Here is a 15,845-nt window from a genome sequence, read left to right on the forward strand (position 1 = left end):
CTAAAATACATCATCAAAATGCAATGTCAAAATTCATACTTATATTTTCAAATTTATTTTTGTACACTATAAAAATGATAATATTTATCATAAATAGGTAACACGAGCACATAAAACCAATATTTTTCGAATTATGAATTCAGTGGCTTAAGTGTCCGGTACTGGGGGATCTCCCCCTATTGATTATCACGAGAAATTTCATGTTACAAACAAAAATTAGCATTTTCTCTGTATTATACGTATTTTAGTGAAAATTTTGTAGTTTCTTGGAAGATATATTTACAACATTGTTGAGCTAAGTTGTTCACTATATACATATGTATATTTAAAGGTGATAATATGTATTGGTCATCGCGATAAATTTCAAGTTACAAACAAAATAAGCTTTTTATCTGTATTATACGTAAATTTGTGAAGATTGTGTGGTTCTTTTCAAGATAAATTACCAAAAAGTTTTCACAATCTAATGTCTTATAAGATTGTGCTCATTTTGAACAAAAAATATGTGTAGATCTTCGCGATAAAAAGAATGTTATTATCAAAAAACAGCATTTTTTTAAGACTTGCCTCGGATTTTTCAGTTCTCAAGATTATAATACTGTACAAATTTGAGTTCTCAACATTTTGCAGTAATCTTGATACCTGGGAAAATTGATACGTGAAAAAAGATTAGAAATCGAATGAAAACTCATTGAGATATAGCGAGTTGAAAATACCGTTCCTACTGATTTTGGGTCATAGCACTTCGTGTAAGTGAAAGTAGTCATAGCTGCCGGAGTGTTAAGAAATCTTCAAATAAATCTAACATTCTTTTGACTCATGTGTGAAATACTGTACCATCGTGATTGTAGAACAATAAAAACATAATTTTGAGTGTTGATACACAAACTAAAGCGACTAGGGCAGTGCCTGCTTCTCGGCTTAAAGTTCATATGAGCACTTCATCAGTTATTATTGGTGGGCTTTCTGTACCAATTGATCAATTTTACATGTGTTTTCTTTGCGGAAAGATCCTCGACTGGTGGGATTCAAACCCACGGCTATGTGGACTCCGTATGTATGCTAGACTGGCCCAGCTCAGTATGGGAAAAAAATGAAGTTGTATAATTCCACGGTGCAACCCCCAGGATTTTTCGCAATTGCAATTGAATTGAAGTTAATATGGGATTTTCAGCTCAAACATATGGGAAACAGCACATCATCTCCTGTTTGGATCAAGAGAATTGTTGATCGCGTTCAATTGAACCCAGAATGTCAAAAACACTACTTGATACCATAGCGAACAATATTGTAGAAGGTTGTATGATGATTAAAACTGAGAAAGTTGGTGTTTTAACTATCTGAAGTAGATTTGCAATACAGCTTAGTTTGTCTTCAACATAGCTGGGTGGTAGCCACTAACTAGCCACCTATGACGCTGGGCGTGCTGCGATACAAGGTGCATGCATATATGATTGTACGGGAGTGTTGCTCCAAGCCTAACTTTCAACAACTGAAAGTATAATGAAAATGAGCTTAAATCCAGATACAACCTTCTGTAAATATGTTCATTAGGGTATCAACTAGTGAATTTGTCATTCTGGGCACAATTGAACGCGATTAACTAGTATACGGAACGAAACAGTGACATAGGGTCAATTTTCAATACATTTGAAACGAATATTCCATATAAACTTCGAATTGAAAGCGCCAGCTGGGGGAGCAACCAAATGAGTTGAACTTTTGAGAGAACTCTTCTCTTACCTAAAGGCACATATCTAGGGGGTTGCGTTTTACAACTTTTTTTTTATTTAAGGGCCAGTCTTGTATGCATGCATTGTAAATTATGCTGCAAATGTATAAACAATTGCATTTTGAATGAAGAGTGAAAAGGAGATAGTGTTACAGTGGATCATCGTCACTGCAAAATACCAATCAAATAATAAGAAGTATCTCTATCATTGTATCATTAGCGGTCAATTTTATATCAGTAAATGTACTGGATTGTCTTCAACTGTACAGCAAGCTATATCAACCAAAAGGTTGAAATATCGCATGTCAGTGTTCGAACAGCAACACCTAGCTACCACATGTAAAAAATGACCTTGACCATCGTATACATTAACTAACGGAAGCATTTGTTTAGGTCTAACAAAACCATGAACTAGAAGTCGACTATGTTTAGAAATCGTTTCGCTAGAGTAACTGTGATTTTCTGAAGTGGCATCGATAGCCAAGCCAAGCCAAGCCCACTGATTCACCCAAACACCAAACACGATACTTAGATGGTTGCGGTATTCAAATTTATGCAAATCACAAAACAGGTGCAAAAAAGTTAACTCCACACTCCACTGAGGAGATGATACGGCGCCTTCCTTCTTTCACTCAATTATCGCGTATGTCCAACACAGTAAGAATTAGAGTAGGATGGGGCAAAACTCTTTCGAATTCCAATCGATTTTTTAAATTTTTGAAGTTAGATTCACTTACTGGAATAGCATTCGAACCACCAAGAAATTCATAAAATTAGTTTTGAATTGAACTATAAATTTCAAAAACACTTTGACCCCACTCGAACATTTGCCCCACTTTACTCTCTACAACCTCATTTAAATGGTAGGTAAATACTCGGTATGACTCACCACCATGCATCGCCTCGTTGGGGTACGGCCACTGGTGTTACACGCGGCGTGGTGGGCTCGACCCGACGACGACCGTCTAAAGTTTGCGAATAAAAATGCGGAATTTATTACGGTTTGATGGGGCTCGGCATTGGTCACGGTCGCCACGCCACACAACCCCACGGGCGAGCGCAACCATTTACATTTAGGAAAATTTGCGCAGTTCATTAGCGCCTTATACACATTCGACGCTCAATCGACTCCCCGCACGCAAAGATCACGCTGAGTTTCCATCGAGTTGGCCAAATTTATTAGCTACTTTTCAGCCAAACAGCTCAATCTGTCCGTTTTGTCAGAAAACTTTTCGATGCCGTCACCGCCGTGCGAGCGTTGCCCTGTGTAGGTAGGAGTTGTCGTGGTAATAGATCCAAAACCGGCAGCTGTTGGCGTGTGGTATAAGAACGACACATGGTGGCAGTACAAAGTTAAAGTCAATGGCCTGGTGGATGGACCACACCGATGCGAAGATGAATGTTTCTCCCGTTCGTTACTGCGACCACACTGCGACTGCACACCAACTGAACTAAAGTAGCACCCTTGCATGGAGTCATGACCGATTAACTTGTCTGTGATGTGACGTACCGGCCGGTGTGAATTCATCGGTTTGATGTATGGACGGAGTCGTGAAATCAGAGCGTAAAGGGACCTCCAAGAGAGATGGCATGGTGATGAATAAAGGGTTTGGGATATTTTCAGTGAAGTTGGCCGATGAGATAATGATTTGACTGCCAAATAAGTTTTGTCCTGACTGTGACGTGACATATTATTTTTCCGTCTGGCGTTACGCCCCAACTACAACGAAACCTGTATATCCTGGGAAATTTTAAAAATTTCCTATCCGAGAAGATACCGTCCTATTAAGGCCGCACGGAACGTCATTATAATAACCCTATCCATTTGAAGAAGCAAATCTCAAGTACTACTCAGCATATCGATGTGAGAAATGTATCATATAATTCTATATGTAGTGCACAACCCATTAAATTTTCAGCTCCATCGGTTCACTGAATCTCGAGATTTGATTCTGCAAAGTTTTGATGAAAATTGTTAGAATGAGACAAAAGATAGGGACAATAACACGGTCTCACGTGTTACCTTAAATTCAAACCCGTTACACTAAGGATGGGGTCCAGATAGTCGTAGCGGTAAACGCGCGGCTATGGATCATTAAAATAACCAAAACGGCCGCTATGGAAAGCATAGATAGCGCCACCGTAGCCTTGTATGTTTGACAGAACAGCAATGCTGTCACAATGTTAAATTCCATATACAGTGGCGCCTTTGTTTTGATGCGGTGAGCACTTGCAAAAACTACCTTCAATGATCCATTGAGCAAAATTAAGGGGATCGAAAATTCTCTCGACATCTCAAGGCATAGTATATCTTCGTGCTTGTCACACGATAAACGAATGGAAAAATGATCAATTGGCAAAAAAGTTCTCAGTTAACTCCTCTACTAGCAGCATTAAATTTTTCTCCTCAAAAAATATTCAAATCACAATAGATTTTTCGTTTTTCGATATTTTTGCACCAGTTTTTCACAAGTGCTCAAAAAACTCTTGTACTTTAATAATCTGTGTCGATTTTGATCATGTTGAAATAATAACGACTACAAAAAACAAGGCTATTCCGCTCCACACCGCAGGCTACTGACTGGTCATATGGATCCGAAGATATTCTGAATTTCTTTGGAAGACCAACTATGGCTACGCGTAAATGTTCTAGACAACTTTGATGAGAGTCTGTTGTGAAAAAAGAACAAAAATTAGTACAACCGTTTTTGAGTAATGAGCATTTATGTTTCTGGTAGCAATCTAATCGAGAATGATCTTGAAAACTTCAAAAAACATCGTTTCGTAATTTTTAGCTTTCTTGGACACAACTCAACCGATTTGTATGATTTTTCCAGAGAAGCACCTTTTTACCTGACGTTGTATAGCCATAATTTTTTTTTCGATTAATAGACTAGAAACAAAATTACATACAAAAAATATATAAGAAGTGTCGGTCCCCCAAGGAATATCGAAATATCTTCAAAACCAGATAACTGATGATCGATATGGACACAAATTCTGAAAATACAGTCAGGTCTCCTATTTCACGCTGCCACCAACTTTACGACCATCGCAATTTCTCAGCTGTCGTTGAATTGATTCAAGTGAAATTAGGTAGGTTGTTAGTTCATACTATGCATCAGTGACAAACAAAACAACAGCTGAGAAATTGCAGCAGGAGAAAAGTGGGTGGCAGCGTCTTATAAGAGACCTGACTGTAGAAGTTTTTTGACACTTGTAAAAAAGTGGCGTAAACTATTGGAAAATAGGGTTAATTCCTGTGGAAGTGCCCATGAAGCTAAGCTAAGAAGCTGGCTTTGTCATACTTCGCACGTAACGTCAGAGAGGAGAATAAGAAAAGAAAAAGAAAAAGAAGAAGACCCTATGAAAAGAAGTCTACTATTGAAATGTCACGAATATTTACCAACGCACGGTCAACCTTACACAAGTTGATTTTCTCAGAATGAAAACGTATAAGGCTATCCGAGAGAACTCTCCGCGATAGGACTGACAGCTAAAAGTGTGCGTGCAACTGAAACGGAAGGGTAATCAAAATGCAAGTGTTATCGGAGCTTTACATTTTCCTTTGTAATCGAACGGTCACTCCGATCACAAAACTCATTGTAAACAAAAAACCAGCAAATCGCTGCTGTCTCATGGATTGCCTTATTGTTATTTATTTGACGTCATTTGAGCTTTCGGTCAAAGTAAGTCCAACAAGGAAATGGTTGCTCGATAGCAATAATTCTGTTTATGTTTACTTTCTAACAGCAAACAAAAGCAATGTTGTGACAGTTCTCACAGCAAAAAAAGAATTTTTTATGATAAATCTTCGAGCTGTTTAGTAGAATACCTATAAGTAGATGAAAAAAACGAATTTAGTACTATATCATTTAATTCCACTAGAGTTTGTATCCTTTGACAGATACGCGTATTTCGACCTCAAATGTAAGTTCGTCTTCAGTGTCGTGTACTAGAGTCGAGTCTAGTACACGACACTGAAGACGGCCTTACAGTTGAGGTCGAAATACGCGTATCTGCCAAAGGATACAAACTCTAGTGGAATTAAATGGTGTAGTACTAAATTCGGTTTTTTCATCTAAGAATTTTTTGTTAACATTGCACTACTACGCAGGTAATTTGATTGGTATATGGTCTTGCTAAATAGTTGTGCGTTTACTGCAGACTTAAGGTGAAACATCTCGTAATTCGAAAGTTGGCCGCCACAATGGCCGACTTGTGCCCCTACTCACGTTTTCAAAGGCACTAAACTGGAGAAATACTTGACAAACGTTTCTGATCTTCTTATTTTAAGCTTTCTGCCAGTACACAAAGCCAAAATAAAAAGTGCACTATTGTTGGATGCTTTCTTCGCGAGGTTTGTACCTTTGAAGGTTTAGTGCAAACTTAAAAGTGGATTCCAAACTGTTTGATTTTGTGAGTTCGATAAACAATATGACCGAAATCGATTAGTAATTAATAAAAATAATGATGGTTTGGTTATTGACCAGTTTTCGACAGTGTTGATTTTCGGTAAACTGTGGTAAAAATTTACCAACAATTCTGTAAACCTACGAAATTACTAAAATCTGAGAAAAAAAAATCCACTGACAATTCGGCAATCAATGAGTTAGTCTACCAAGTGCTCAGTAATATGACCCACTAGAAACGTCAGAACAAAACTTTCGCAATTTATCAGTGGAGTTTCAATTTTGATTTCACATAGCATTCTTCTTCTTTTTTCTGGCATTACATCTTCACTGGGACATAGCCTGCTTCTCAGCTTAGTGTTCTTATGAGCACTTCCACAGTTATCTCAGTTGAAAGCTTTTTTTGCCAAACTTGCCATTTTCGCATTCGTTTATCGTGTGGCAGGTACGATGATACTCTATGCCCAGGGAAGTCAAGGAAATTTCCTTTACGAAAAGATCCTAGACCGACCGGGATGCTCCTCTTTTGGTATGCTCCACCCGATTTTGGCAACATTTTCGAATACCATTAAAATTTGTGATTTTCGTAAATTATCATTGTGTCCTTTATTTAAATCATTTGAAAAGCATAGCCAGCTTCACGCTTTCCTCCATGCAGAGCTCAATTTTTATCGATATTCCCTAAATCGCTACTGCTAGTAGTACCGAACACGCTTATTTAATTCTAAAGGGTCGTGTGTTCGCAACGTTTCAGGAAGCCATTAATCTCTATGAGCATCTCAACTTGAGCTCCAACATCTTTTCTCAGACATTCGCGCTGTATGATCAGCCCACTGGAGTATGCTGGCAGCTGATACACTTAATAAAAATGTCCCACATCTTCTTCTATACGCCGTTTATAGCGCCATCATGACAAATGCGAACAAAATCTAAATTACATTTTGTTTCAAATAAGGCCATCAAAGCGTGCGATGAATACGATTGAGGCTTGATGTTCGACTTTTTAAGGAACGATTCAACATTTTATAACAGTGTTGCTCAGACTGGAGTATACTGCGGGCCATATCAAGATTTTAATCAAGGATGCGGGCGGCTTGGAATTATTGATGGATTTTACCCCGAATGCCATTTCCCCGAATGCCATCATCCCGAATTCCATCACCCCGAACTCACAATTATCTTGACAAGTTGATATTGATGACATTTCCCCATGATATTGGAATTCGGGGTGATGGGTCGTTCGGGGATATGGAATTCGGAGTAACGGCGTTCGGGTTGATGGTAATCGGGGTAATGGGGCATAATCTCCTTACGAGGTCCTAGTGATCCCTAGTTGGGTCTTGGAGTTTTTTAACTGGATTTTGAAGAATCCTTACGGGATCTTATGCTCTCATAGTGGGCTTCAGAGAATTTTTAGAGAATTTTTCAAACTACTTGAAACCTGGGTATGCCTATTAGACATTTGGTGTTTCTTGTGGAATTCTGAGAATGTATAATTAGTCATTGAGAATGTTGTACGAAATCTACCGAATTCTTGTAAACTCCTACGATTTCTAAGGTATTCTGAGAACTTCTAACGAAATACTGTGGATTTTTAGTAGTATTTTGAAAATGTTTGGAAAAAGGATTCAGAATAGATTTCCTGTGGAATTTGGAGATTGTTAGTGATAGTCTAGGAATCGGAGACTTGGAAATTTTCAGCAATATCGCTGCGGATTCCTCAAATTCTAAGCGATATCCTCGAAATTCCTTGCAAGCTGTAGGGCAGATGCCAATTCTTATCTGACTTCTAAGCAAAATCTTTAGAATTCTTAGGAAGATCCTGTTAATTTCTAGCGAGCTTCTTAAAAGTTCTAGCGGGTTTCTGTGGACTCTTAACGGACACCTGAAGATTTTTATCGGGCGTTTGGGGTTCAAAGCGCGATCCTGGAAATTTATGTTGAATTCATATGGTTTATTTCTGACATACAAGCACCATAAAAATCAATTCGAATGGAAGTGATGCGAAGTTTATTTCTGTGTTCTATGAAATCATGGGTCACAGTTGGGATGCTCATGCGGCTTGCGCATCACTGATCCATACCATTTTGCAATTATTTCTAGAGAAATTTATCATTCATATTTCTATGGAAAGTCCTATTGAAGGTTTAGCTAATAAGTATTCTGTTTCGAAAAATATAATATTTTTTGTGTACAGCAGTTTTTAGTTCTGTGTGCCCTTTTGTATGTAGTCAATCATTACACGGGTAAGAATCAGATCCCAAAATCATGATTATGTACGCTTATATTATGTTTCCAGAATGTTCTCATAAAGTATCAAAAGATCTTGCTAGCAGAACCAATAGTTATCTCGAAATAACTACATTCAGGAAGGATAGACGATGAATTTGTAACAGAGTCCTTTAAGAGTTTCCTCTAGATACTTCAAATGTTTTCTGGAGATTTTTCGAGTATATCCATTAAGTGATTCTTGCTGAGACTGGCCCACTATTAACGCTTCGTCTTTCAAAATGTTTAAAATTATGCTCATTCAAAAGCTCCTGTCGAGTAACTAAAGGAGCTGCATTCGGTTGGTCAAATTGATGAACCCCTCGGTAGTTATCATCAAAACAGTTATTGAGTACTCCTCGATTTTTGACAATTCTTGCCTCACTCAAACTGCCATAACTCGAAAATTTCTTCAACAACCCTTTCACAATATCAAATATAAACATTATTTAACATATTTTCATTGAATTTCCAAACCGCCACAACAAAAAAGCCACACTCGGACCACTTTGTTTTCATCACGACAATGAACCTTATGTTCTTGACTAGTCATGGGCAAAAATAAGCTGCCGTCATCTTCTGGTTCATGAGTTATCCAGGATTTTGTAATAGACTATTTTTGGACAGTTTTTACTAAAAGTATCATTAAATTTGAATATTTTGATAGTAAATGATGTCAAATTACTTTTTTGTTGCTCGATGACAAAACATGTTTATCCTTTTTTTACATGAAAAAACGGTTTCTAAGGCAAGCACAGTGCATAGGCTGGCGATCAAAATCGATTTTTTAAATGTTTTTACTAAAGTGTCACACAGCGCCACCCACTTCAGTGATAGAGTGTAGGTGTTCTCGAAAGAAATGTCTCAATGAACAACTTTGCAGAAGAAAGTCTTTTGCTAGAACGCTCCTATCAAAAGAGAAAACTGATCTAGATCAGTTTTCGCTTATCTAGATCAAATTTGAATGAGTCAAAATGTAGTACAAACTATTCAAAAATACTTTATCGGACACAAAACTTCTAGCATGCATATCCAGAGTACTAGAGGTTTTGGCCGTCGAAAACATCGATCTGCCGCAGTGTGCGAAGGTTCTCAAATAAATCTTAAAGATGTTTCAAAAATATGATTCGTTTTATTATTACAAAAGTTTTTGCTTTGTTAATCGTACTCCAAAAAATAATGCAGAAACTAGTTCAGTTCTCTCCGGTATACATAATGCATCGATTTATCCAGAATTTATTCCAATGTTTAATGCAAGAATAAGTTCAGGAATTAGTAAAAACAAATCTGTGAAAATTCCTTCTATGATTCCATAGAAAGTTACTGTGAAAAATCTGAAGTGATTCTAGAAGACATCATTGAAATCACTCCTTTTGAAATACTGATTTTTCTCTCTGGCGTTACGTCCCCGCTGGGACAGAGCCTACTTCTCAGCTTAGTGTTCTTATGAGCACTTGCACAGTTATTAACTGAGAGCATACTATGCCAATGACCATTTTTGCATGTGTATATCGTGTGGCAGGTACGAAGATACTCTATGCCCTGGAAAGTCGAGAAAATTTCCAACCCGAAAAGATCCTCGACCGGTGGGATTCGGAACCCACGACCCTCAGCTTGGTCATGCTGAATAGCTGCGCATTTACCACTACGGCTATCTGGGCCCCTGAAATATTGATGTTTTGTTTGAAAATGTGTGTTGAAAAATCAATGGATCAAATTTTGATGGAATTTCTGGAGATATGCTTAACACTTCAGTAGTCGCGCTTTTGTTTTCATTTTTTACAACATAGGTGACAAAGCGTCGCCTTTTGTACACAGCACCACGCGTCGCCCGGATGGCTATAAATAATCATAAGAGGAGCTTGTGAATTAATTATTGTTTGTATTTTGAAGGAGTTTCATATGACTTCTGTGGATGAATTTAGATTAATTAAGCTTGTGTTAGTTCTTGAAGAATAAAAGAAAAGATTGAAGGTCTTGAAGGTGATTTCTGAGGTACCTCAGATCAATTTCTTTAATACATAGATGCTAGAACCTTGATGAATGGTCTATAGCAGATGCGCAATAAATTATTTGGTTCTAGTGTGGTATTATAAATCATCAGTCATACCAATTAATCAATCGTAGTAATGAATCCTTAGTTTCATCTGCATCTTGTTCCATCCACAAGGTTCATATAGTTAACCCCTCTACCGGCAGCTCCATTTTTTCACCGCAAAAAAAAAATTCAAACAGCCATAACTTTAATGGTTTTCAATATCTTTATTCCACTTTTTTAAAAACACCCTCCTGTTTTAAGAATCTTTATCAATATTGATCATTGGTCAAATGGTTTTAAAGACATTCATATGTTTCTTGGAGAACCGACATTCTTCATATAAAAAATATTTGACCGACGTTTTGTTTTTATTTAATTTATCAAAAAATCAACTTAAATGTGAACTATACAATGCCAGGTTATTAGGAACTACTCTGAAAAAAAAAAAAACATCGAAACCGGTTGAGTTGTCTTCAAAAAATCAAGAAGTTTTCGAAGTTTATACGACCACATTGGTACCAAAAACATGTTCATTATTCCAAAACATTTGCCATCCATTTTTTTTTTGTATTTTTTTTCACAACAGACTTTCATTGAAGTATTGTTTCGAACAGTGAATTCTCGAACATGAGAAAAAATCTTTAGCCTGAAATATTAACGTGAATTTTGGCAAAACGTCGATCCCCCAAGGAATTTCGGAATATCTCCGGATCCAGATGACCAATGATCAATATCGACACAGATTCCTAAAACAGAAAAGTTTTTTTAGGGCTTTTTAAAAAAATTGCACCATACACCACATAGAAAAACGTAAAAGTTATGGCTTTTTAAATATTTTTTGTGGTAAAAAAATGAAACTGTTGGTAGAGGAGTTAAATATCATATAAAAAATAAGAATTGAAATGTAATGTAATGGCAAAGACTGTCGTCAAAAATGGAAGATGTTTTTTTTTAATCTTCATTAACGAGGCACGGTAAATGGCTGGGCATGGCGTACCAGTGGTACCTCGCTTACCTATAGGAATAAAATAGACCCCATTGTGTGGTCCTTAGCCTCTTGCCCAGCAACTCCTATCCTTACCTCCTCGTGGTACTGGCCGGGGTACGAGTAGCCTTGGGGAAGATCGGGTAACCAATCCCGGTTGGAACTATGGTCGTATGCTGACAGGGAAGGGGGGGTTTGCTTTTGCTTTTTCTTCTGCAAACCTTAAGCGTCCGTACTCTATGTTAGGAGCGGCTCACAACAGCGTTTGTTCCCCATGTCAGGGGCGGCTGATCATCGTCCAAGTGCCAGAGAAGGACTCTAAGCTAAACTGCGCACTATGGTCCTCCGAACATTTAGGGGAATGGTCCTCTGGAAATCTAGGGGTTTGTTGTCAGGTCCTGCAAGCCAACCGTAAAAACACATCAGCACAGGAATGTCAACGAGAGAATACGGACCGGAACAATCGGCAAAGACCACAGCGATGAAAATGGACTAGCGATTGGAAACTCGGTACGAGGAACTGCAAATCTCTCAACTTCATCGGAAGCACACGCATACTCTCCGATGTACTGAAGATCAAGGAAAGAATGTGCAAGTTGAGGCATAAAGGCCGGTTCTTCAACTTCAGCATCATAAACGTGCAAAGCCCTCACTCCAGAAGCACTGATGATGACAAGGACGCATTTTACGCGCAGCTCGAATGCGAGTACAATGGATAGATTTTGCCGCCTCCAAGAACATGGCCATTCGCACTGACTCTGATCACTATCTAGTGATAGTAAAACTACGCCCAAAGGCCAAAACTATCCGTCATCAACAATCTACGGTATCGACGCCTGTTTCGGTATAACCTTGCGCGACTGGCCCAACAGAACGTCGCCGCCGCATACGCGCAGCATCTCGAGGTAGCGTTGCCGGAACAGGAACTTGAGGACTGCTGGAGCAACATAAAATCAGCCATTAACAACGCAGCCGAGAGCATCGTCGGGTACGTGGAAAGGAGGACATGTAACGATTGGTTCGACGAAGAATTCAGGCAAGTTTTGGAGGAGAAGGATGCAGCGCGGGCTGCAATGCTGCAGCAAGGAACGCGACAAAACGTGGAGCAATATAGAAGAAAAGTAGCAAGCCCGCCTATTCCTGGACAAAAAGCGCCGCCTGGAAGAAGCGGAATGCGAAGAAATGGAACAGCTGCATCGTTCACAAGAAACGCGAAAGTTCTATGAGATCCCTAAAGCTTCCCGCAAAGGCTTCGTGCCGTGAGCCGAAATGTGTAGGGACGGAAGCATCTTGACGGACGGACGTGAGGTGATTGAAAGGTGGAAGCAGCACTATGATGAACACCTGAATGTCACGGGGAACACAAGCGTAGAGGGTCATGACAGCGGAGGAAGTGACTACGTCAGCACGACGGATGAAGGAAACCAACCTGCCCCCACATTGAGGGAAGTTAAAGATGCCATCAACCAGCTCAAAAATAACAAGGCCGCTGGCAAGGATGGTATTGAAGCTGAACTCATCAAAATGGGCCCGGAAAGGTTGGCCGCCTGTCTGCACCGGCTGATTGTCAGAATCTAGGAAACAGCCGGAGGATAGGAAGCAAGGGGTCATATGCCCCATCTACAAGAAGGGCGACCAACTGGAATGTGAAGACTATTGTGCGATCACTATCCTGAATGCCGCCTACAAAGTGCTATCCCAGATTATCTTCCGTCGTCTATAACCAATAGCAAATGAGTTTGTGGGAAGTTGTCAAGCTAATTTGATGACCGGCTGCTCGACGACGGACCAAATCTTCACTGTATGGCAAATCCTCCAGAAATGCCGTAATTACCAAGCCCCAATCCATCACCTATCCATCGATTTTAAAGCGGCTTATGATAGCATTAACCGCGAAGAGCTATGGAAAATCATGGACGAGTATAGCTTTCCCGGGAAGCTCACAAGACTAATAAGAGCAACGATGGACGGTGTGCAGAATAGCGTGAAGATTTCGGGCGAACATTCCAGTTCGTTCGAATTCCGCCGGGGACTTCGACAGGGTGCTGGACTTTCGTGCCTGCAGATCAACATCGCGCTAGAAGGTGTCATGCGAAGAGCCGGGTTCAATAACCGAGGTGCGATTTTCACAAGATTCAGCCAATTTGTTTGCTTCGCGGATGATATGGATATTGTCGGCAGAACATTTGGAACGATGGCAGACCTGTACACCCGCCTTCAACGTGAAGCGACAAAAGTCGGATTGGTGGTGAATGCGTCAAAAACAAAGTACATGCTGATAGGCGAAACCGAGCGCGACAGAGCCCGCCTGGGAAGCAGTGTTACGATCGACGGGGATACTTTTGAGGTCGATGATGAGTTCGTCTTCCTCGGATCCTTGTTAACGACTGATAACAACGTTAGTCGTGAAATTCGGAGACGTACATCAGTGGAAGTCGCGCCTACTATGGGCTCCAGAAGAAGCCGCGGTCGAGAAAGATTCACCCCGCACTAAATGTACCATGTACAAAACGCTAATAAGACCGGTGGTCCTCTATGGACATAAAGTATGAACCATGCTGGAAGAGAATCTGCAAGCACTTGGAGTGTTCGAACGAAGAGTGCTTATGACCATATTTGGCGGAGTGCAGGAGAACGGTGTGTGGTGGCGGAGAATGAACCACGAGCACGCCCCACTCTACGGGGAACCCAGTATCCAGAAGGTTGCAAAAGGTAGGGTGGGGAAGGTTGCGAAAGGGAGGAGAAGGTTGCGAAAGGGAAGGGTGCGCTGGGCAGTGCATGTTGCAAGAATTCCGGACTACAGCCCTGTAAAGATGGTGTTCGCTACGAAGGCGTGGGACGCAGCGAGCTAGGTGGATTGAGCAGGTGCACCAGGACCTGGAGAGCGTGGGTCGCAGTCGAGGATGGAGAAAAGCGACCATGAACCGAGTGAATTGGCGAAATATTGTTGGCGAGGTTTTATCAAGATAATTTATGTAAAACCAAATAAATAAATAAAATAAATAATAACGAGATTTTCAACCCTGGGTTAGATCATTTCAGGACCAACGGTATTACTTCCCTTGCAGAGGAAATCGTCACTATAACTTGTTTGAAGGCATAAGTGACTATCCCGGGGATGGGATTCGACCCCAAGTCCTCGGCGTAAGAGGCGTGTGTTCTAACCACTATACCAGTTCCGTCCCCAATGTTTGATGTGATTTTCCGGAAAAATATTTTTTCGGCAAAATGCCATTCGGCCAAATAGCGTTCGATCAAATGGCATCTGGTCGGCCAAATGACCCAGAACCGTCTCAAACAGTCAATAAACATAAAAATACAATGTTATTCAATTAGTTCATTATACAACAATTTTTTACAAAACTGAGTATTAACTGGGACAGAGAATTACGAGGGTGACTCATTTCGCATAAAGACGTTCAAACGAGGACGTAAATGAGTTCAGAAACTTCACTGTCAAAAGTTTTTGTTTCTTTCCTAGTCTGTAGAGCCTTTTGACCACTGCTTCCATTATTTGGGAATATTGTGATATGACCCATGATTTATCTGGTACTCATCAAATATCCTCTCACAATGAGATGTGATAGACAATGGTGGATGTAGCACACTATCCAAGTTAAGCTCAACTCGTTTTATAAAGTCTATTGCCCTATTAGGACTACATTGCCGAATTTCCAAGGGCTATAATAACCCTTTTCCAAATGTTGACGTTCTTTGATTAAGCAATGCTCCGCAATTTCGTTTTCATCTTGAAAAAAAAGACATTCAGAGGATTGGATATTTCCTATCTTTTAAAGATGCTACCTACTTGGACAGTGACCGTTTATCAGCCCAATTATTACCCTAAGATTTCCTTTATTGAGATTCGGTATAGCCCGGCCTTTTGCTAGACTATAGATTTCATGAATCTTTTCACTAGCTCACTGTCAAAAGTTACTGATGAATGAATATTATCTAGTGAACCAAGTTGAATCTGCTGTTGAGAACTCAGTAAAAAGATAAAACATATACTGAGTAATTTTAATATTCACAAGTTGCCAAAGTTGAGTTTTTTTTTGAAAACCTTCAGACATGTTGAAAACAGTATAATCATTGAATGCATCAGCATTCTACTTCAGAAACAAGACCGTTTGTTTTCAATAACAACAAAAACAATTTCTTTTTAAAATTCGTACAAAAAATCGATACCAAAGGCCCAGTCTTCTCATATATCAAATACAATACCCCTTACATTGTAGCTTCATAGTAGCAAACAACTCCATTCCATTGATTTCTTCCGACATGAACCCATCTGTTGATTGCATAATTGCACCACAGCGAAGTTGCAATTTCCAACAAACGAAAGCGAAATTGATCATTATCGGAGCCAGTGATCCAGATTCCGTACCGGCAACGAACAGTCGGCTCCTA

At 39.6% G+C, this 15,845-nt stretch overlaps 1 protein-coding gene across 3 annotated transcripts in view; it reads left to right on the plus strand.

Annotated features, from left to right (window-relative positions):
* Positions 1-15,845, plus strand: part of LOC5576142 (protein goliath) — a 225,922-nt gene that overhangs the window by 179,253 nt on the left and 30,824 nt on the right. The gene's annotated exons all lie outside the window — the stretch shown is intronic.

This window comes from Aedes aegypti, chromosome 3 (genome assembly GCF_002204515.2).
Source record: "Aedes aegypti strain LVP_AGWG chromosome 3, AaegL5.0 Primary Assembly, whole genome shotgun sequence".
NCBI lineage: Eukaryota > Metazoa > Arthropoda > Insecta > Diptera > Culicidae > Aedes > Aedes aegypti.